The sequence below is a fragment of the Pecten maximus genome, chromosome 4 (genome assembly GCF_902652985.1).
Source record: "Pecten maximus chromosome 4, xPecMax1.1, whole genome shotgun sequence".
In the NCBI taxonomy this organism is placed as follows: Eukaryota; Metazoa; Mollusca; class Bivalvia; order Pectinida; family Pectinidae; genus Pecten; species Pecten maximus.
Genome location: NC_047018.1, coordinates 32,582,002 through 32,605,423, shown reverse-complemented (window position 1 = coordinate 32,605,423; position 23,422 = coordinate 32,582,002). Strand labels below are relative to the sequence as shown.

The window sequence follows — 23,422 nt, the reverse complement described above, 5'->3', positions numbered from 1 at the left end:
ACCTCTGGTGGTAATAAACCCCGAGGTTTCCCGCAACATGCGTGCCATTTGTATACAGACGCGGTTCAGAGAATACACATGCCGTTGATATTCTTTTGAACCATCATTAGATTTATGGTATTGTCGGATAATATTGCACCTCCTCATTTAGGGTAAATTTCTTGTGACATATTATTGTCCAATTTGTATTAGTTTTGACTCTACTGTTTCGTGTTAACATATTCAATGTTTTGTACAACCCATTTGGGATTTGCTTTGAAACTATATAAATCGTACAACAGACATTTATCCTATTGCGACTTACCAGTGTAAATTACAGTGAATAAAACATGAAAACATGGAAATGCACATCTAAGAACGTGTGGGTTTATATTTATATACCCATTGGTGACGTAAAATTTAAACTTGTATCGCAATCGTATTTTATAGCCGCCTCTGGTTGGTCGCGACATACCATCGTAATGCAAAAATCACGCAATGTTACGGGAACGGAGGCAGACTAAGGAAAACAAAAAAAGACTATGAGGCTAGTAAAAACGTATACAATGTACATGTCATGTTACATAACGCTATGTAATATATACAATTCAAATGATAAAGATAGGAAAAAGAACGGCGAGAAAAGCAAAGAAAAGAGCAGTCTCAAATAGACACAATAAACATAATTCAATGGTTGGCGTCAAAATCCTTTTTTAATCTGTAACACTTACCTTTTAATTCCTAATTGAAGCTGCAAATCACTAATTTTTCTGCCTAAATATGGAGTATAACCAGCATATATTATTTTCGCTGGAGAAAGTTGTAGTCTTTAAAAGTTAAATACAAAACCATTTACTTTATGTCAAACATCACCACATCCATTACCATTAATACCATCCAGTGGGATACAGATTAGTGCTTCTACATGCATAGCATATGTCCTCTCGCCCCTATCTATTAGGAACTATAACAACATTGAACATCAAAGAACCATGCTGTATTTTGTTTTTGTTTTCAATGATATACTAGGTGCCCCTATCTATTAGGAACTTTGACAACCTTGAACATCAATGAAACATGTTGTATTTTGTTATATATTATCTCGTGAAGTGCAAAACAACAGGTAAGACTTTGTCGAATCCAAGAAAGGTTTACCACAGGTAAAACTTTGTCGAATCCCAATAATGTTTTCAAAATATGAGTAAGTGTACTGACAGCGAAATCAGGAAACTACATATCACTTGAACAGAGACCTTCGTATCGAAAAAGAATAAAAATATTTCAAAAGAACATTACTAGATGGTAAACCATAGAAATACACATAGTCTTTGTCAATATTGAACGAGTTGCACCTTAACATCGTAGATGGATATCAACTGTTAAGTGATGTAATCAAGTCGTACTTTTTATGGTAAATTGTGTGATTCTGTTCCCAAGTATTTAGTTAATGACTAAGATAGACTCCGATAGTTGACCGCGTAAGTGAAACACTAATTAGCTGTTTTTATGTCATATACAATGTATTGGTATTACATTCCGGCATATTCTGCATTTGTTAAAACATGTTCTTTTGAAGTCTATGACGTGTAGCGCAAATAATGATGACACATCACCAAGTATATCAAATGCGCAAGCTGATCCATCTAACACCATCTGATCAATGGTTCCTTGACATATTTCTGGGACGATTTTATGTCAAGCATTAAGACGAAGAAAACGGTATTTTCATATTTGTGTAATGGATTTAGCCAAGCCTGTAAAACTCCAACGTTGGCGTCCAATGGAGATACTAATTGACTCCAATGGTGCCTATTACTACTTCCACTATTACGTTTAATGATATTCTGTGAGTCCGTTTAGTCAATGCAGATTCGAACCAGGACAATCGGTATAACTACCGACTATACACTCTCTGTAGATTCACCCAACACCATTTACATGGTCATTTTTATAGCCCCGTCAAAACGTGACGGAATATTATGGTATAGCGTCGTCCATCTGTGCTCCCGTTCGACTTAAACTTTTTTTTGTCCTCGTGCATTTTTCAACCAATCTATTTGAAACATAGAGAGATAGATACAGTCGAATTGTATTCCTCTAAACAGCACTTCTATTCGACTATTTTGGCGAAAGTTCTTCCCTTTGGTTTATTTTGATATTTGATTTTTGTCCGGAGATCTACATTAATTAACTGATCTCTGAAACCTTAGGATTTATGATCATGTTAATTATGAAGACGTGCTTCCCTGAGCTGTATTTTGATTTGACTATTTTCGTAAACGCTATTGCCCCACTTGTTTATTTCATATTAATTGATTACCTCCTACTACATTTCAAACCGATTTCTTTGAAACTAATTAGGCTTGATATGTTTGATATATACTGCTGTTTTATTGAGCGGCATGTTGATTTGGCTGTTTTGTAAGAGTTATTGTCCTTACGTTTATATCTCTGTAGATCCTCAACCTCAGTTTTCAACCAGTTTCCTTCAAATTTTGTACTATCTCATTATAATTAGACAATTTATCATGCATTTCAAGTTTCTATAAGTTTTTGGTTGAATACTAATGGATGTTCGGGCACTATTTATACTACCGTTGGTGTTGGTAATTTATCAAAAAGCAACATTTAGCACCGGGATCAGATGGAGTGTTTTGGAAGCTGCGGTATGTTCGTGTAAAGTCTCCTTGTGATAGTCCGGAACTTTTGCCGATTTATAGTGCTACCTCACTGAAGCATACTGCTGAAGACAACCAGCAGGACACCCCAGCCGGTCACATTATACTGACAAATGGCAAACCAGACGTCCCATTCCCCAAATACTGAGCGCTAGGCAGGGGTAGCGATTACTCTGGTATGTCTCGGCCAGGGTACTGAACCCAAAGCCTCCCTCACAGGGACGAACACTCAACTAAAGGCCAAAAGTGAGGCATTGTCAAGGGAGACATTAGGAAGAAAAAACTTGTTAAGAAAGAAAAGAAAGGATAAGATCCCGAATTTAGTCGGCTGTAACAATCATACAAAGGGGCAGCAGGTACAACTCTCACGCCCTACCTGTAGGGCATTTTGAGTCATTTAGGGCAGGGCCAAACAACGCCAGATAAAAAGTACGTTTACCGAAAGAAAACACATTAAACTCGATCTAAAATGTTAAAAGGTAAAAATCTAAAAGAATTCCTATTATCAACTGGTTGGAAAGCATGTTACTTTTTATGGAACACTTCTATTGCATGTGCATATCGTATCGAATAAGTTTGAGTTGGAAGTGTAGACGCACGTATTAAGACACTTCCATTACAGGTTTCTTTCTAGGTTGACATCACGGTTTGAGTCACCACTCATCAGTTTCAGTTGTCAGCGATAAATTATACTGTCGACGTATTTGTATTTCGTGTTCCTTTTTTAGCCTTTAACCTTGACCTTGACGATCCTATATTCTATTATACCGTACACCATTGATTTTCAAGTTTACAAAAACGTTGCCAGTGTTCTTGGAGTCCTTGATAAAACAACTTCCACAAACGTGTGAACATTATTCACAATCTTGTCAGCTTTTGAAGTTTTCCGTTAGAGAGTTATGAAGGCTTCTCCGAACTACTGGCCTATTCAAATCGCAATTTATCTGGTGCGTGCCGGCGACAGGGCCAAGAGACGTGAAGTCAACGAGTTGCTTGAAGCACTTGATTCACATTGCTAGTCCCTTGGTCCAACCCTATCTCTGAGGTCATCGTTGATTTTGAATCCAAACAGCTTACACTAGATACTGATCTTACGGGTTAAGTGGCGAAGATTTTTTTTATTGAAAACTGTATATATATATATGCTATTGTTGATGAGTTACAGTTATTAGTTCTTAACGACTTATCATTACAAAAGGTCACAAGGGCTTAAAAACAGTAAGTAAAGATTATGAATAATATGGGCATAGGATGATACGACTTCAAACAAACGAACTTACGATTGGTTTAAAATCAAAAGGCGGCCATGGTTACTCAAATCCTGTGGTAGAGATGATGATATGTATGAACTGAATGAATAAATGGAGATCGCTGAAAGGGTTTTTTATTATTAGTTTAAATACGAAGACGAAAAATACTAAAAAAAAAATACCAACATGTCAGAGATACTAAGTAACCATAGACGTTAATACGAGGGAAACGCCAGGACACTAATGTATGTGTTTAAACCTGCTTCAATAGGTTCTCTAAGGGCACAATAACACATCGCGTACAACATCAGGCAATGGTTCCGAGATGTGTGGTTCGATCCATATACGGGAAGGTTTGTGTTTCTCGTTAAGCAAATCGCCATGTGCTGTCGTCCTTGGTAAGACACCTAACTCCATCAAATGCAGTGGGCTTCCCGTGTCTTGTTCGGAGGATTAGCCATCAACTATTACAAAAGACTCCATCTCATGATTCTGAGCGCTGACGGGGCGATAAGACCAGGACTGTATGATGACAGTTTTACCAGTGATACAAATGAACAGACTTAGGTTTTGTATTGTCGAACGTATATCAACATAATATAAAGTGCAACTTACTATGAAACACATGTTGGTTCCGTTGTCACTTTAATCAAGGGTCTAAGTGTAAGGCGATATTTTGTTCATACCTAGCCTTCGCTTTATCGATTTTGAGGTACGATCACGGTTTTAGTTACACGCTGGAATTATTATTTTACTTTTTTAAAATCCGGATATCAATGAGGTGTGGATGCAACTAGAAGGTAAAAAAAAGCCTCAACGCCTACCCGCCCCCGCCCCACCGACCAGTGAAACCTTTTTAGTCTTTAAATTGACTGTAATTTAACAAAGAATGCTAGTTTTACATCGTTTTGTTTGTAAGTCCAGCTTATGTTGGTTGGTTGAATTAACTGTATTGTTTGCAAAGTCTCGCGGCTGTTCTCGTGATTCATGACACTATATGGACCAAGATTTTGTTTTGTGAGTATATTTTCCTATTTGTAGACATGCACTTCTCCTTCTCTAATCACAACCACCTGCATGCGTATTTTAAAATTCGGTATCAGCTATTCAAAGCTCTAGAAGTACATATCGGCCAGGGCAATCCCTTGTCAACACAACAAAACATTTTGAAAATAGCGATCGCAGTCTTGAAACATCGCATGCACAGCAGTAATATCATAAACGAATGCAGATTGAAGTAAGGACTCAGAATAAACCACAGACAAAACGTACAGAGAGAGCAAAGCGCCAGCACGCCAGCGTCTTGGGACGCAATCAAAGCATTCTGATAAGCCGCTGACGACACCTTCCGCTATTGTTCAATTCTGTCTACGAATGCCTTGTCATTGCAGTAAAGTACTACTCAGAGCGAAATCTCAAGTCGCCATTTTCATCATTTTGATTTGAAGGCAACACATCCAGAAGACATTTCAAAAGTCATTAATTCTAATAGGTGACAGGGTTATATATTCACTTGAAAGATCTTTAATGGGTTATCCGTTTGATTTTCTGTACCGTACAAAGACTTCTTTTTTCATATAGTTATGCTTCTGAAAGATTACCGACATTTCGTGGCTGTTTGAATAACAGAAATGTTTGCCTCCATATTGATGTTTCAGTGAAGGAATTTCCATAGCCATGTATAATCATGCCACGTGCTCTTGCTGTCAGTTTTCCCGGAAAGATCAATAAAAGAGGCGTGGCTTCCGAGTTGTATAGTAGCCGAAGAGTTGTTTTGTATACAGTGGCGAGGTTGGTGGGCCGATATGGCAGAAGGTAAGATACATTGTTTTGGACTTCTGTACTTTGTTAGCTTTTGTTGTTAATTTGTGATACAATATTTATATTCCTATGTTTATGTTATTAGTATTTAACTGAATACCTTAAATTATCGAAATGTACATTGCTATTTTATTTGGTTCTAGCATATTGCAATAGATTCAACGGCGCACCTGTGAACGTACACGTGGGTGGTTTGAGAAGACTTACATCACACCTGTTTCAATAAACATATTGTATAACGCTGTAAATAATTGTGTACCATTTAATGGTTCCTACCTGAGAATGCGCAGCCGACACCTTTGCTACCTATGTTTACGTATCATGGCAGACAGCTTGTGTATACGCTTCATTTATCTACATTACTATACCCGTATACTCGTAAGGCACATGGATGTCGATGCGTGTTCCATTGCAAACTCGTGTCCTTCAGAACCAGATACACTTAATAAACACGATTGAACGAAATGGCTGTATAAAAGGTTTTTCATTGATTACTTAGGAGCCAAGTTAATTAGATTTATAAAACCAGAATTGAGCTTGCATTTTGTTCAAAGAAATCATTATTTAATATAGAGATGTTTTTATTTATATTTGGATATTACGTAATCATTACGTGAAATACGATAACATAACAAGTACGCCATATACCTAAAGATGTCCAATACATCATATCATGTTTACAACAAACATCAATATACGACAAAAAGCAGAGGATATGTTTCCCATTTCTCTGTATTTCTGGCATTAATAAAAGGGGAATGTCAATATTAAATGGTTAATGGCTTAGAAAGTGTTCCGGTACAAAAATTAATTGGGCAATTACGTACACGATAACAACTGTGGATTAACAATTCCCAAAGGCTGTATAAGCTAAGGCTAATGTCTATACCACTTTAATGATATACGGTATTGTGGTGCGCATCATTTGATCTGTATGTCGAACATCATACATATCTTGAAATGTCTTATATCTGTTATTTTATTAAGTTTACTTCCGTTACAATTTGATGAAGTTTACTTCCGTTACAAATTAATGAAGTTGACTTCCGTGACTTCACAAAAATATGTCCCTCTGTGGTGTGCTCTTTACATTTTTATGTCATATATACAGGGGATTCGTCATTTAAAGGTGATCAACCTTATCTATCAAAGACGTTTTTTCTGAACTGTACTTTTTGACAGTTTTGTTAAACAATTAATAGTTAATTTTCTCCAGTATGATTCTTCTTCATACAAGACTGCATCTTATACATTGTATATAATTTCCTATATCCCGCTAGCTTTATACATCGGATCCTGATTAAGTATTCATATAACCGGTCCGCCAGGGAATACATTATACACTGGTCTCATTCGTTCCGATAGTATTATAAATCGTCTCCCGAGTTACGATGTCGCAGCTAAACGTGTTAGTGCTGCAGGTGTTGCCGTTCCAGTTCGTGAGCTTCATCAGGGCATTTGAATAAATATTCATATATATGTACTATACAGTATGTTACGAATTGATAGCATCTACTTTGTCTGATCTACACACAATTTTAGGGTTATTGGAATCATAAATTATTAATATGTGTTACTACTTCAGTTTAGGGATACTATTATGAAATGCCCTGACATGTCCCTTGTAGAATGACTAGTGTTTGAAATTTTACTATTTGTTAAAGAGTAAAGAGCATCCGGGAACTGATTCTAGACTGCGGACAACTTTATGTCATTTTACTTGTTATCGCCCCTAGTTTCGCTACTCTCTGCAAGAGAGCAGCGCTCAATATATTTTCAAATCTACGGACGATAGCCAGACCACGTGTATAGGCATACCTCCTACTAAAGTGTATTACAACCAATACTGCCACCCAGGAATTATAAACATAAAACGAATTCCTGTGTTAACTTTATAATCTACATTAAAGGGAGACTATTTTCCAAATGAAAAAATGCATCTCAAAGTGTTTTTCGCGATTAAATATTTGAATAGATATTTGATGAACTTTTATTCGGTCTGTTCTGTCGGAAATGTGAGGTATACACACGTTTAGGTAATGGTTATAGAACAGTAGTAATACCCCGGGGACCTTTTCTTGTTTTTTTTTCACAATAAAGATATGTACTTTGACAAGTTTATTCCAACCGTCGAATGAACCGAAGGTTTCGACATGGGACTGAAACAAGACAGCACAATTACTACTGTGGTTATATACTGGCCCATTCATTAATAGTAGAATCATAGCGGTCAAATATAAATGTTTCTCGAGAGGTTGGCATACACTTTTAACTCTGAATGGTTAGAAACTTGAGCGTTGCTGTATTAAGATTGGCACATTTACTCGACAAGACATATTCATAGGCGATACACATGTAGTACTACAATGGCTAAGTCATGCATGTGCGACTAAGAATATAAAATTACTTGAATTAAGAAGAGTTGTAAATTCAATTTATTCAATTTATTATTCGGAAATTCAATTGTTCGTTTTTCCTATTACGTAACAAACAAATCATCTAAAATTCCTACTTAGCAGCCTGAGTCGTCGTCAGTGATACTAAGTGCCTAAAGTGTTGAGGCGACTGATGGAACTCAAAAGATGTCAAAAAATTAAAAATATGCATTTGGTTGTAAAATAGCAACACATTCACAGTTACCGTTGCTTATCAAGTCAATATTAGTAAAATTTGAAATAAGAAATAGACGCTACTCGACGCTTTATCGACACTTGAATGAAAATTATTAGAAACACCAGTTTAATAGAGTTAGTCTAATTTGGAGAGATGAGCTTCTATCCTAAAATGGATATTATGCTGGCTAAAAACCGACTTGGTTTTGAGCTAGGGTTGTGAGTCAGTAAAAGCGTAAATTCAGTTGGCGGCACACAGAGAAGAAGAATAAACAAATAAAACTGTCCATATTTCGTCAGAAGGATAACACTTCTGTTTAGGAAACTATTTTATTAGCCGCCTACAACAGGGGCAGGCCCATGAATCGCATCCCTTGTCTGAATGCAATATTTATTTCAGTAACACTCTATATTATTAATGAAACCATTTCCAAGTCAACATTAGACATTCCAGGTTGGAACCTAATTTCGTGGCTGATATTGGATATTGCCATCATTATGAACAGTCTTGTATCACAGATCTATTGTAATGTAATGGTTATGAACACACATGTAACTCTACCTAGCATAGACCTCTGTGCTTGACACTAGACTAAGGCAGTTTTAATTCTGACGTGAACAAATGTAACCTGATGACGTCATTGACACTGAGACTTCATTAAATAGAGAGAAATTAAATTAGACCATTGCCCTTTTAGGTTTCATTTCAGTCAAAAAATAAGGATTGAATAAACATAATGGTATATTCGTTTCCATATATGAAAACGGTGACTCCTTAAAAAAATTTCATTTTCCTCCGCCGTTTGATATTTTGATGAGGGGATTAAATCTCGTTTTGACCAGGATTAGACCACCGCGACGTCGGGTGTGATATTCAAAGGGAAAAGGGAGGAGGGTTTGCCAATGGAAGCGTAAAATATATTAAGATATTGGGCATTGTAATTTGGCTGCAAATTACTTTTCTTTCTCTAATATCCTTTAATCAGATGGCAAAGACGAAACCCCGCGATTATGCAAGGATGCAAAAGAAGTACATGGATCGCATGATGTATTTACTGGATATTTCCTTTTCCGAGCCCGCACTGACATGGAAAGTGAAACACGTGCAAAGCTAGCTACGTTCAAAGCCTTATAAACCCACAATTAACAAGGCTGTAACAGAGAATTTGATGTGTTAACAACAAGGATCTAAAAGACAGGTTATGTATGTCCCAAAGCCATAAACAGAATATAAAACTGCTCAAAGACGCTACTTTTTGTGTCTAAAGCAATTCCGCAGAACATTGACACGGCTCCATGATACAGGTTTTGTGTATCCCATGGCGATCTGAAAGATCATTTGAAATTTTCCGGGAAACACGATTTGTGTACCACAAAGTGATCTGTACAACATGATTACGTTTTTAGTAGACCGATTGTGTGTATCCCACACCGACCTATTGAAACACTGGGCCAATATAATATCATATAATGATCAATATACAACTGCTTGACAAAATTGGCTCGAGTCTGGTATTTTCCTATCTCAAAGTATGACTACTGTGTAAACCAGCAACTGTCAATGTATTTGTATCATTTCCATTCTGTTTTGGATGTAAATACTTCAATTCTTCTTTAAAGTAGTGAATATTTCGACTGTAAATAGAAAATATGAATTTATGATTATGTTTTCATCACAGTCTGGCTCTAGCTTCATCAAAATTCCTTAACTTAAAGAATTTCTTTCCACAGGAAAGTTTTACAGGATTTAAGGAAACTTCTTGAAATTAGATTGCCCCCGAAATCCGATAATGTTTTTATTGAGCTTTTTAAAGATAAGGAAACAGGATGAGACTGTTTTGCTTTGAAGAAAATGAAAAATACAGATTAATAAATAGAGGATATCTAACAGTGTCTTCAGTAATACCAAATATATTTCACGAGTGGGGCTAATATTTTGATATTTTTCACGAGTGCGCAGCCACACGAGTGAAATATATTTGGTATTACTGAAGACACTGTTAGATATTCTGTTTATTACATTTTTTATCAACGGAAAACCTACCCCGTATGCTTACTAGGCCTAATGTAAACAAAAAAAGTAGTTTCCCCTGTCCAGGTGCTGACATATATGTCGGGCTTTCTGATTGGTAAATTATTTTGGTATTTTCTAATCATTAATTTGATTGGTCAAATCAGCAAAAGTGATATTTTTCACTAGTGAAAAATATCACTAGTGAAAAATATCACTTTTATAGAATGAATAATTTTTGATATTTCACTGGTAAAAATGTAATAAATGCTTTTCTTTGCTATTCAATAAACGTATTATTTTACTTATTTCTCAGGCTAAAATCGTTTTTCCATCCATCTTTGTTGTCTGCCTCCATTGATACCTTCTATGATATTTCATGAAATATTTGACGAGCGTATTCAGGAGAATATGTAAAAAATGTATGAATCATCAGTTTAGAATTAAAACCATGTTCGTGATACATATTCAGGATCGAATTTTTATGCAATTTCTACGAAAAAACATCATACGAAAATAAATTTTTCTAAAGTTACCCTTCGGGATGACCGAAATTGATGGACTAATCTATTTTGCCAATTGAGATATAGAAAAAAATCCATCCACTAATGTATCTGACCAGACATGTCTGATTTGCTTTGCCTTGCAGATAATACATTAACAAGAGCAATAGCCTTATTGCATTTCCTGACTAATATAGTTGTTTCTGCGTAACTCGTAAACAATAAGCGGATATCTCCATTTACTCAATACGTAAACATTGTAAACAATGATATCATCCGTCTAGTTCGATATTGTTTTTTTCTGATTGCTTTCGTTTGATTGGATAGTCGGTCTCAAGAGTTATACAACCAAATCATACGACAAAATTATCGAGAGGAAAAAGCAGAAAAGAAATGAATGACAGTTGGGAATGGGACACTATGACTGAAATGAGAGACATATGATCTTGACATTTTATGGATTCCATTCGCATTCTTGTGAGAAGTACATACTCAAGTTAGGGATAGCATCAACATTTTTATCAGATCACGACTCCCATGAGGTGGTTGTTAACGTTTAGGGAACCTTTTACTTAATGCAGTATAACTCCTAACCTTGCTATGGAAACTGCAATATCTTAAAGATTATACATAAAACATGTACAAGTCTATCTCTATATATCTATATCTATATGTACAAGTGTATCTCTATATCATCTGTCTGGATCAAATATATTCAAGGTAATGGTATGATTTACATTTCAAAATAAGAAATAGGTAGGCAACGTCATAAAACAATGTTTCTATAGTGATACTGAAATAAATACATTGGAAATCGGCAAACTCCGGGAAATAATCTTTTATTTATGAAACAAAACATCTCAATTTCCCATTCTATATTGGTATTGTATTGATATTTTCATGAACGGGTTTAAGTTCGAAAACTTCTTTTGAATAAAAGGCAACACTTTCTTTAGAAAATGGTATATTACATACTCGGCATCAATATGGTAAAAGAGGAGACGGATTTAAATGACAGGCATTTAAAAGTTTCAGTAACCTATTTTACATTTGCATAGGTTTTACATAGGTTTCACATCAAACTTCAAATTTTCAAGTTTAGATGTTCGACGAAAACTTCTTTTGATTATATCTACCTATCTGTGGTTGCTGACCTGATATATCTGATGGTTCTGTTGTCTCCAATGATGTTCTCATACACTCTGTTGGAATGTGACATTAGCTTGATTGATCTATATTTACATGTAGGTCGGGCCGATGGAAATGAAGACGCTCACTTATCTGGAACACATGATTCTATTCATATAAGATTTTTGCAATGTCTCTATTTCAGAAAGTTATTTCAGCAGTATTCTCGGCTAGAGTTATTTCAGCAGTATTCTCGTCTAGAGTTATTTCAGCAGTATTCTCGGCTAGAGTTATTTCAGCAGTATTCTCGTCTAGAGTTATTTCCGCAGTATTCTCGGCTAGAGTTATTTCAGCAGTATTCTCGGCTAGATTTCAGGTAACAATCTCCCAGAACAACAGCAGATTCTTTCAAAAACCGACTAGATAAGCGTTAGGAAGATAAACAAACTTTTATATAACTGTAAGTGTGAAATATAGGAAATGGAACTTTCAAAATGTTTTGATTGTATTTATTATTATAATTGTATTTTGACTCCGGTATAAAAAATCAAAAAAAAAAATCCTGTATTGGTGATAAATCTAACTGACAAGCTGCTGTTCACATTTTACAGTGTGTATAAACCTTTGTTAATATGATGCCATTGTTTTCTATAGGTATTGTTTTCAACAGACCACAATGTTCAATGCATGTAATACAAAACCCTTTCACTACCATATGTGCTTATGAAACGTCGTTTACCATGTCATCTCCCAGATCTTATATCGAGAATAGGACATTTATCCCGTATCAGATATCAAACAACATACATTATTGAATTTTAATGGTTACAAAAAATCACACGGGGCACATTATCGAAAAATCCATAGAATGATACAAATATTGACCTACATGTATATGTGATTACCTTAACAAGTAAAGCAATCGGTATGATACACTATGTGTGTATATGTTCGATTCTTTTGACACTTTGTATCTGTAATGATATTGGATACCGTATATGTACGATGCTGATACACTGTTAATTACATCATGAGTGTTGTATCAGAACTAAATAGGACCAATTCTGTTATAAAATGCCGTTACTATAAAATGACGAAATAGAGAGAGAAGTATTGTCTCAACGGTCTATATATCTAAATTTGTCATGCACATCAAAGTGCTGCGATAGATTGATAAATCATATTGTCCCTGTAGAAACATCAAACGAAGCCTGTAGTAATCATTGCGAGTGGTGTTACGGCAAATTTAAAGATATCTTTGATAAAAAAACAAGATCGGCAGAATCACTGGTTGTTCGTGTTAGATGTGTATAACTGCAAGTATTGAAATGTACTCCGGGTCGTAGACTAGTATTATTTACGACAGGGTAGGCGTCACGTGTATTTGTCATAGACAGGTGATTTTGTAGATTCAAGAGCATGGACTTATTTTTGCTCAGCTGTACAAATATATTGACATTTTGTGTTGCAATGACACATTGTATGTCACATATTATTATTTGACGTCATTTAGTCGCCATTTATGTTATGGCAGCATATTGCTCATCCATTCAGCTACCAGAAGCCCTATCGGTGAATACACATACGCGATAAGTCTTTTGTAGTATGTTGAAATAGACATGAGTCTATATTAAAATGATCCGTTTTGTGTTCTAACGGATGTTTTAACTCGGAGGACATCCACATTGACGAAATACAAGTTTACTATTTGCTCAATGGTTAAATAGCATTCTCTAAATAACAATAACTCTATTGTTTATAAAACAAATGAACAACAGGCAAGCCTATTTACGTTCTGTCCAATATATCAGGCCCATAGTTCGTTCTATAACGTGTACTTTGATCTTTGTCGCCATCTTAAACATCCATAAATATGCTCAAACGAAATCCGACCGTGGGAATCGTCCGAGACATGAATGACTACATTTTCCAAATGAATAGTACGCCGTCTGAATTGGCAATGTGCAGTCCAATGTTTCCTGGGTCCAGCAGCAATGGAGTATTAGAAATATGGACGTATTACAAGAAAAAGACTAGAACTACATAAAAACATTCAAGTCATTTTGCATTTTTACGGCCCATCAACAGTTGGAGTCATCAAGGGCCAAACAACTTTGTAAAAAGATGTTTGGGGAAAAAAACTAAAAAAACTCAAATGAACAAAAATGTAATCGGTACATGAAAATAAAGCATTCAATGTGATAAGAAAGGGACCAATATGCTAATTAAGTTTACACTCCGTCTAGAAGTCAGATCATTGCATATGAACTACCTATAAGACTATAAAATACATTTGGAGGTTTAGGTCTATATTTATTATTTAGTATTGATTAATGTCTTTATTAACAGCTAAGGTCAATTTTGAGGAAATCTACGACAGGTTTAGCAATAACGAGCGCGTGATACCAAGACTAGTCCAGTATTATCAAGTGTATTCGTAAAAGAATCGCATTACCTTATTGGGCATCTTACAGTTTCTTGCATGATCAAAGACAATTTCAGCAGTCAGCAAAAACATAATGTCTTTTTGACAGACTCTCCGCTCACTCAAAAAGTATTTTGACCTTGTGTCACGCGCGGATTACCTCTAAGGGGAAATGTGTATATATATAAACATCGTAAACTACGGAGAGGGCTGTGAGAGGAAATTTTAGGATCGGTATGAACAATTTTATTAAATTAACACTTGCTCGTTTAATTGTTTAAATATAAGATATTAGGCAGTTTTTAGTAAAATTGGTGTCGTTAATATGACTAAACTGACGCGATTTGAACACTTCCTGATTCTGGACATATATACAGGGTCAGAACTGAGGAGACATGTCTTCCTTGTATCCTTATATGAATACAATCGATATCAAGTGGCGTCCACATCGCTGGCTGTGTCATGACGTATTTTGATCCTGTAATCGCTTAGGTCACTTATGGAATGCTCAACTCTCGAGTTCAAGCCGCTTTACTGTATTACTGAGTATCTCCTTTCTGTATCCCTCCTGTGTAGCTTAGCATGACAAAATAATACCTCTATGCCGTAAGAAGTCAGATAAATACAATTTTATTACCACCATTATCAGCCTAAATGCGATTATCATGGTCCGAAATGTGCCTATCCGCCATTCGTGCTGCATACTAACGACCCCGCGTCTGGGTCTCAGTCACGCTTTGTCTGATCTCTATGTCAACACGAAAATTGTGGCGTTCAACATAGAGATTTGAGCTTGAGACGAATCCTTTGGGAAATTGTTCAAAATGAATGCAAAACGATAAGACTTTAGAGTACAAAAGACATATTTATTCTGATATTGACTTCCTGATTAAGGCATGGAGATGTTTCAGATAAGTACACTATGCAACCATAATTATATTTTACACGATATGCAATGCGCCCATACAATTTTCTAGAAATAAGAAGACAGAACACATACAGTTAAAACTCTATTCTATGATTCCATGACGTGCGAAGTTGTGTCACTCCTTCGAGAATCATAGCCACGCCACATGGCATCTCGAATAAGTTATCATTTTCAGCGAGCTTTTATGAAACTATGATTGAAATTTTTACCTTTGTCATGGCTAGGGAAAAAAGTAAATTTCAAGACGAATTCCCTAAAAACTTAAATAAAAAGAAAAATAATTTAGGATACTTTTTATCACATAACTCAGAAAACTTGGCAGCTTTTGTTTTTAATTTTCTCCTCCCAATGTAAGAAGCCTTTTTGTTGCACCATTTTCAATTTCGATTGTATGATCAAATTAATTATATCCAAATGTCTACCTTGTCATGTCCTTTCTGTGTTGCCTCTTTTCTTTCTTTTCTATCTTCTCTTTATTTCCGTGTTTTGATTTCATTCCTCTATTGGCGTTTCCTTGACATCCGCTATGGTATGACTCTAGCTGTTACATGGACATTTTACCAAATAAAAAAAAACAAAAAAAAAACAACAACAACAAAAAACATCTTCACAGGTTTAAAATTGCACGCGCCTTCTAATTAGTTTGATTTCCAGAGAGTTGACGCAGCTGTGTGTAGTTTCATATTCATTATTCGTTATACAAAATAATTTAATTCATTTTGTGTATAGTGTGCAATTTTTCGATTGGCTGAGTCGAATATTTTTCGAAAAAGTATCCGAGTCGATTATAATACAATTTTAAGAAATAAAGCCATTGCACACGCGTTTTGAATACGTCGTTATTATTATGCAAAACCAAATCTACCAATTCATTCTGAATATGACCATGTAATCCATCTTTAAATGGAATCCAGTTCAATTCAGAAACAGCGGATTTTTACTGTGTCCAGATAGAGAGACCGCTTTGTATTTCCGTTCAGCAACACCGTGTTGCTTGGTGATAATAATATTAATAATGCAAAATGCCCTTAACTAGTACAATGTTGGTTGATTTCTACAGCCGTGTGGTGCGCCCGCCTAATAACGGGAAATATCGACGTTTTGCTAGAGACAATTAGTAGATCTAAGAGGGAACATGGAAGTCAGCAAGAGTAACACAAGCTACACACATACTGTAAATATTTTAATTTTTGCGATCATCTCAACTCACAATAATAACAAAGTGCGATAAATATATATATCCTACATTTGCAAACATTTAACTGTCAGCGAATGGTGATTTCGGGTTTTGTTGATATCCCTAATCGATGAAATAGGTGAAAATAAAGCATCTCCAAAAGCGGATATTCATTGAAAATAAAGACTCTCGAAAAACCAATTTTCTGTATCTTAATTCGAGATAAATGGGTAGGTTAGGAAAAAAACTATTCAGTCATATAGTTGTCTAAGCATTTATGCTTGTATATCGAATGTTGTCCTTCCTGTTTATGTCCTACTGTAAGCTTCGTTGATAAAATGTCCATTTAATACGAGATACCAATTACCGGTAATGGAAGTACTACCGTATGAGAATATGAGACGATTTGGGAAAATGTGTCTCAAAAATTCGAACAAGTCATTAATTTCAATATCAAATCGCAATAAGGTGGAATTCTATATGTAATGGTGTCTTTGAGTATAAGTTTAGTTCTTTAGTGAAACCATGATCAAATGTTATCGAAATATATTGCTCTTTTATACATTATAACGCGTGTACTGTATTTATATCACAGCAAACAATCTATTACAGAAACAGCATTCAGTACAAATCAGTACCGTGCGTCTGATATTCTGCAATCTTCATAATTCAACTCTATATCGTATCTCTGAAAAATCTCTTTCCTTTGTTTTTCGTTTCCTGAATATATCCGTATATGCACGGTGGTGGTACGTTTCACGACATGCACGAACTGTTACATATGTAACGTTACTCATACAGACAAACAATTCAAAATACTGAATCGATATCATTTTGGGTATGCTTAATTTCGCTTAATAACAGCAGATTTGATTCGCGAATTCTGGAATTTGCATTCATGAGAATGTATTGATCTAACTTATTTGTGTAATAAACATACGCAAAGATTTAAATGTAAATTTTTTGCGACATAACGCATTTAAACGTGCTGTAGACCGTATATATACACACAGATTCATAAATAGTTATGCATTAAAAGTGATGAAAACTGTCTTAAAATATACTTATATGCTGTAAATTATTGAAATATTTTGTAGTTTGATTTTTAGGGGATTAACGTCATCGCAACAGTCAGGATGATATAAAGACGGTTGTCAAGGAGACATCTGGTGTAAATAAACAAAGCAATAAATACTGAGTAATGAGTAAGGAAAGGACAGAGATTTCAGATCACAAGTGTTGCAATGGGAGGAGAAGATCTATCTTGGTTTCTTCAATGCCCCTTTAATAGAGGACACGATTCTCACTTTGTAGTTATAAGTCTTATGAATTCTCATTATAAGGCTTTTTCACAGACGTAGCAGCTGGGTAATATCATACACAACAAAATATCTAAGATTTGTTTCTTTAAACATGGCAGTTAGATATTCCACATTGCAGTCACAGGGTTTTTCATTTTCTAAGATGGCGACTGTAATATGTTAGACTAGTTTGGTTAGATACGAGGAAGTCGCTTTTATTATGTCTGGAGCCACAAGGAATATTGTGTGGATCCCATTAGACCTATTGCCCTCATAATGGTCGTGTATGTCTTTTTATGGGAATCACAGGAAAATGTTATCGGAAAACGAGTAACTGGTCTGCCATCTTTAGTATTAGAATCGCCACTAAAATGATTACGGTAGTGGTGCTTTCGGTGCGTCTGTAAACTTTTCATTTGAGGTATATGTTTAAGTTGAATTTTATAAATTGAATTAGCGTTACGTAAGATAAACATAACCTGCAGTTAGTGTAGTTACCATCAGTTTATTTTAATTGTACATTATCTGGATGGACCATTAGGCCTAAAGATAACTTTTGCATTTATTCATGAAGATCGGGATAAACCTGACTCTGTGGTATGTCACCACAAAACGTCATCTATTTGCTAGCCATTTACCTTCACATCCTATTAACCCTTCATCAATCTTTCGGAATAAATGTACTAAAACTGTTATAAATTACTGTTTAAATTTTAATAACAGTGATTACAAAATACGAAGATGTGCATGAAGATCATTAGAAAATTCTTCTGCATGCCTTATGTAATACCTCTGTCGGGCTGTAATCTGACAGGTAACAAATGTGTCGTTTTTGTTCTGATTATAGTGACAGTCTAACTCTATTTCCCCATACATCTGTCAGCCTGACATCGTGCGCCCTTAAACAGCAACGCGGGTGTGATAAACGAATGTGGTCCATCAGTCAGAAAGACGAGCGCTAATCACATCAGGACAACCCGATACCAGTACAATTGTTTTCAGTGAACATGTACTGTAATTGTAAATTAACTTTTCACCAAAACGTGAAGTTTCGAATTCCCTAATCTAACTGGTATTTTCTTATTGTAATCATGTAAACAGTTCTCAAATGTCACGTCACTATTTCATTTGCGAACCAATAATTTATCATGTACTGATTTATGTTTGGATCGTTAAAAATGAAATAGAAATGTAAAGACTCTGGCATTGTACAAGACAATAACAGAAGAGGCAAAAACAAAGAGAAACTGTACCAATCATTATCACTAAGCCAAGGACAGAATCCGAGATATATAACACATTTATGAATACTGGCAATAGCAGGTGCCCAGGAAGGTTCCTCGGACCATATATAATCCTATATTACGTCGACTGTCAAAGATATAAAGGTCACCATTAATCCAATATATAGTGATTTTGTTTGTTGCATTGGTTTTTACCATCCTCGCAACAGTCAAGAGGATGGGAGAAAGGGTGCCCTGGGGCATACATCGAAAACAAACAAAACACAATACGAAAAAGTCTCACTATCAAGCAGGAGAAGAAATTACTATTTTTATGGAGCCTTGTATGTCTCGGTCAGGAGACAGAAACCAAAGCTTTTCTAACACACAGACGAAGGTCAACATTCATGTAGTGTCAAGGGAGACATTAGGAGGAAGAAAGTTGTTAAGACAGAAGAGAAAAGATAAGATCCCAAACACAGTCGCCTCTTATGATCGTGTAATAGGGACCGCAGGCACAATTCTGACGCCCTACCTGAAGTTAACAAAGGACACATATAAAAGAAAAAAAACAACTCAAATCAGGTATGAAATGAGAATATCACAAGTACTAGTAGTAGATCACAACTTTTGTTTGGATTAATTTATTATTGTTTATCGTTCTATTAACAGTTGAGTCCATTTACAGACGGCCTCCTGTGAGTGATGTATGTATGTTTTGTGAGGCTGCGGTATGTTCGTGTTAAGTTTGCTAGTGATAGTCCGGACCTTTTGCCGATTTATAGTGCAACCTCACAGAAGCATACTCTCGAAGACACAGCAGGCCACACCACCCGGTCACATTATAATGACAACTGGCAAACAAGTCGTTCCACTCCAAAAATGCAGAGCGCTATGCAGGAGTTGCAACTACCATTTATACTTGTATGTTTCAGTCAGGGGACACAACCCAAAGCCTTACTCACAGATGCGACCGCACGCTCAGCTGAAAGCCAAACGTGAGGCACTGTCAAGGGAGGTATTAGGAAGAAGAAAGTTGTTCAGAAAAAAAGAGAAAAGATAAGCTCAAAAATTTAGTGGCCTCTTACGAACGTGCTATGGGGACAGCAGGTACAATTAATACACCCTAACTGCAGGGCAAATGCGTTTTCTGATGTTTAATATCCCTCGGTCAACTTATTTCTCTCCGACGCTATATGCCATGAGGTATCTACTTTAAAAGTTGACTGCAATGGATGAAAATCTTCCAACATCACAATTAGAATTCGATACATAATTGCATGTCACTGCGGTTAGGACTTTGAATAGTTATATTTGTAAGTAATTGTTTTGACCTAACCACCAATGATTGCAATTATGTAGCATGCTAATTAGATATATACTTGCACATGGTCAGGGTTAGATGTTTTTTACAAATGACTGTTGAAAACACGAACGATAACTTTTATCAAATATTTGCTGTCATTCTCTTTGCATCATTTGGTCATTTGAATATAACCGCAGTAACGTGTAAATATGCAACGAATTCGAATTCGTTACATAATTGCATGTCACCGACATTAGAAAGAAATACGTTTAATAATCCAAGAAAAACAACGTGAAAAAACAGATCAAGCTGATATTGCTTGTATTAAACTGCAAATACACAGTATTTCATACATAATATTCTAACCCTGACCATGTGCAATTATTTACCGAATTAAGGTATGGCACCTATTAGTTTAGCATAAATCACTGCTTATTGATATCTATCTTGCAATATTCAACTTGGTTACCACTAACCGCAGGATTATGCAATTATGTAACGAATTCAAAAAATAACATAAAACATTCAATTCGTTACATAATAACATACCATGGTGGTTAGGTAAAATAATGTCGTCGAAATACACAACTTTACATACACATGTCTATTATACACCATTTTATCCTAACCATATTGATTTGAAATTATGTATCGAAAGTGTTTTGCAATCGTTACAAATGGCCTATTGCGTTACCATAAATCCGTGCCGAACGACACAGTCGATGGCCGATGTCTGGAGTAGTCTTGGTATAGTACGCAGGTCTTACTCTGACAACAAATTACTATCAGGCTCTACAACTTTATTGGGGCCATTCATAACGATCGTCAAAGCGAATTTTATTCTTCTTCCTATATAGGAATTAATGGTTTCCGGAAAGGAATGTAAAAAACGCTATGCGTTATTCTCGTCTTAAAATTATCTAATGTGCAAAAGTTATAAACATTTGATTTTTGGTTTGGTTTGTTCAACATTCTCTCAACAGCAAAGATGATATTAAGGACGGCTGGTTTTTACATTTTGCTTTGGTCTTTCTTACTTTCTAACTTCCTCCCTTCCTTCCTTCTGGATTTTCTTACGTTTAGACATAAACAGTACTGATTGTTATGCCACCCCCCCCCCCCCCCCCCCCCCCCCTCCCTCCACCATGTCCGTCCCGTCCCGCCGTCCCGTCCAGTCCAGTCTTGTCCCGATAAAATGTTACTAGCTAATTTCAGGAACTGTTGAGGTTTCGGGTGTCAAGTGAAAGCGGGGGCATTTGTGTCTTAGATGTTTTCTAGTTTTCTTTCCTTATTTGGCACCTACTTATCTAAGAAATGATATAGATTTATATATAAAGATGCTATTCCCTATGTGTGTTTATGTCATAACCATACCGTTATGATAACGTACTGAATATCAACTAATGTCGAATTTATACGCCTTCCTACGAAAGATTGTCATGTTCCCTTTACTATATTTAATCGTGCGCAAAAACATCCACGCAATTTCCAAGGCTTCTTGTCACCCTCATGCCGTGCACACTACATAAGAAATGGCTTCTTCTGTTGTTTCCAATATGATGTAATTGGTGAAATGTTAGCTGCGGGTGATGCTACATATGGCAGAAAATAGGTCACTATGACATCGAGTGCATGGATTTCCAGCAAGACTTTTAGAGTTAACGTCGTCCGGTTAATTGTAATGCAATATCGATTATATGAGGTTACTGGGTCATAACCAGGTGATTTGGTGTATTGAGAATGATTCGGAAATCTTGACAAGAGTCGTGTTCATCTCAACACACAGATACAGGTTATAAATTCGACGTCAATTGAACACGCCAGACGTAATAATATTACCTGTTTAATCATTAATGAAATTACGATTTATAGTGAATGTGAGAATGTGAATGATCGATCTTAAATAAGAGGTATTTTTCGTTATAGATTGTCCAAGAATGTTTGAATATACGTATAATATCACAGCTAAATTTAGCGATTGATTCGCTTGGGAATGGAATCCTTTTGTTGGTTTGAAGAAGAGCCAGTTAAAATCATCAAGCGTTAGAGAGCTTTGACAATGTGTTTTGTTCCTACAAACGTTTAGTGCATTATCTGATATATAATATGGAGTTTCGGTGTTCTTTTCTTTTGCTATATGCATATATTTCCATAATATTTGACAGTTTGTCTGCTTGGATACGATATATAATAGATAAAATCCAGATGCAAGTTCATTCTGACGTTTCTTTAATGCAAGGGCAAGTCCTGTATGCCTCAAGAGCCCTTCGGACTCAGAGGTAGACAGGCCGTGATAACTCACACCTTGTTTGTATTGTATCATCACAATTCCAAATTGTTTTTGACATGATATGGAAATAAAAATGATTACCGTTTGTGTGGAGTTTTATGTGTGGTGATGATATATTCCCTCTGGGCATATCGGTATGTGGCAAACACCAAATTGGAAGTCCCCATAGCTGCTCAAATAAATGAGTTTAATCCCAACATGCTCTTATTTTGTATATTGCAGGGATGCTTTTATTTCATCCATTTATGAAATGAAAACAACTAAATTATATGTTATGCATGCGCTTGAAAGAAGCCAAATGTGCTGTAGGAATCGATCTGAATCCGGTGCATGCTTTATACTACTGATTTGAATTTAAGAAGTGCATTAAAAACTAATACATATTTCTATAGTAGTTTGAAATATGTAAGGTCACATTGAATGACATTATTTATCACGGCAGATCTCGATCAACGGACTTATCGACAACAAAAATGCGATAAGTCTTGATCGATCTAATGTTTGCATGTAACGTCAGATAAGCCTATCATGAGAGATAATTTCACTGCCGATAGTTGGAATCAACTGCATGTTTGGTTCCTTGGCTAAATTGATGAGGTAGGAAGTTTGTGTCACGGCCCTTCAATCACTGTTACATACGTTTGTATTGATTCACTTTCACACTGTGTAAGATATATTTACACCTAAATATCGACGAGCACCTGCCAGTTTATATATCAGAAATTACCAGTACAATATATTATGCAAAGTTCAATTACGTTTGCATTGTAAGAATGTTTGAACACATAGA

The 23,422-nt window shown here is 35.7% G+C and overlaps 1 protein-coding gene across 1 annotated transcript in view; it reads left to right on the top strand.

Moving 5' to 3' along the window:
- The first annotated feature begins 5,694 nt into the window (after positions 1–5,694).
- Positions 5,695–23,422, top strand: part of LOC117325863 — an 84,145-nt gene continuing 66,417 nt past the window's right edge. The window contains exon 1 of the mRNA XM_033882360.1: positions 5,695–5,722. The gene's annotated coding sequence lies outside the window, so the exon portion shown is untranslated. The remainder of the gene's footprint in view (positions 5,723–23,422) is intronic.